Below are 2,026 nucleotides of genomic sequence, written 5' to 3'. Positions count from 1 at the left end.
TGCAGGAGTGTCTATGAGAGTTCTCCACTTGCCATCGGTTGATCGATGGGAGGAATGCCATGACATGAGCTTTGCAATGGATTTGCACTTGAACATATGTTGGATGCGAGGGATTATGGGAAAATGTCGTAGAAGCTTATGAGGCACATCCAAAGTTTGGAGATCTGCTCTATATCTTGCCTCTCCACAAGTAGGATACTCTCTTGCATCCTTATGTGGTCCACGAAACAGAACACAATCATTGACGCATGCATGGATGTGCTTGTAATCTAATCCTCCAAGAGAGGTCACATGTTGCCTTACCATATCTCTTAAGGTCAGTAATTTATTCTGCCTTGGAAGCATTTTACACAATAGCCTGCACATGAAGACCATAAATGAAAAAAAGCATTTGAGTAACTGACCCACTAGCATAATCCACCATGTTTGCAAAATAGACTTTAAAGCTTACTTGAGTAATGCATTCAAACTTGCATTGCTCCATCCATAAATGGTGTGCAAGTTTAGTAACTCAAGGGAGGCACATAGAACAGAGAATGTGCACCCCTCAAATAGTGGAATCGATGCTATAGTAAAAAGACCATCTTGCTTCATGCTATCATCCGTACCTAAGGACTTATGGATATATAAATCCTGCACCATATCATCAAACACCTCCTCCTCCACAGCCTCATGAGGTAATGGTGGAGGGATACTATCACCATCACTCCATGCATCCGTAATGGTCCCTCTTGAAGATCTCACCTCAAATTGCCGGCGCTTCGCCTCCTCACGATGAGCATAGGGCAACATATGCGGGTGTGGCACTGCATCCTGTATCAAATTAAAAAAGGATCATATATTAAACACATGAATACCCATAGGTATCTCAATCAACCTTAACTCTTTAACACTTACCATGTTTACAGTCACATCCCATTCTCCATACTTTGAGATGTGATTGAGTGTAATTCTGCGTGCACAATACATGTTTCCTCGACATCAATCACACATACATTTGATTTTTTGCTCCAACCACATTTCGCAATGGTGGATATGGAGGGATTCATCCTCACTGGAGCTACTTGTTGAAGATGAAGACATCCTAGAGATAAACAACTGAAAAAATGTGTTCTTGCATGAGTTGTAAATGTCAAAACTCTGTGTAGCATCTAAAAGCATGTCTAGTCGCACTGATAGATGCATGTTTAGATGTGCTTTTAGATGCATGTTTAGATGTGCTTTTAGACGTGCAGACTGCGAGCTGATTTTTGAACCTACTTTTAGCATGCTTGCTTTCCTTCACATACTTTTAGCATTGTGCGACTTGCTTTCCTATTAACAGACATAGCTCCAGGCATCCACACTTATCTCCAAGCATCCACACTCATCTTGAGGTTTACACAGTCATCCCCAAGCATACAAGAGAAGAGGGTGAACAAGGAAGAGAAGAAAGAGAAGCAACTTTGAAGAAGGACAAGAAGCTTCCATACCTCTATCCAAGGTAAGTCTCTTGGTGGTTGGTCTTCTTTGGAAGTTACTTTCTTTGGATTCATCCTTTGTTGTGTGCAGGGAAGGGATGTTTTTGGTACTAGTTTTGTTCTTTTTGGGGTCAAGCACAGGTTCTTTTAAGCTTCTTTTAAAAAGGCATCTATCAAAGCGCGTCTATAGACGCGTCAAACAATGCATTTAATTTTTGGAAAAACAGATAGCCGCGCTATTAGATGCGTCTATAGACATGATACGATAGTTTTTCCTGTGTGTTCTTCCCTTTCCCCTTCCCCTTCCCCTTCCCCTTTCTTTTCCTTCTCTTTCCCTTCCCCTTCCCCTTTCCCTTCCGCTTCTCTTTCCCTTAAAACATCATGAGGAAATAAGGGATTGCATGAATGATGGAAATAAGTGATTGCATGAGGGCGCGATAAAGAAAGAGGGCATGCATGATGGGGCATTCTTTTTCAGTCTTTTTTCTCCACTTTGTTCCTCTCTTTTCCCCTCTCCTTTCCTCTATTTTCACCTCTCTTTCCTCCTCTTTTTTGCTCTCTATTTC

General features: G+C 41.6%; 1 pseudogene; it reads right to left on the bottom strand.

Moving 5' to 3' along the window:
* Positions 1-447: 447 nt before the first annotated feature.
* LOC147889279 (uncharacterized) lies at positions 448-1,083 on the bottom strand (annotated as a pseudogene).
* Between the last annotated feature and the right edge of the window lie 943 nt (positions 1,084-2,026).

Source organism: Dipteris shenzhenensis, chromosome 20 (genome assembly GCF_047967505.1).
Source record: "Dipteris shenzhenensis isolate YYH24624 ecotype China chromosome 20, Dip_SZ_1.0, whole genome shotgun sequence".
Lineage (NCBI taxonomy): Eukaryota > Viridiplantae > Streptophyta > Polypodiopsida > Gleicheniales > Dipteridaceae > Dipteris > Dipteris shenzhenensis.
The sequence above is the reverse complement of the archived record's forward strand: the minus strand, read 5'-3'. Positions and strand labels throughout refer to the sequence as shown.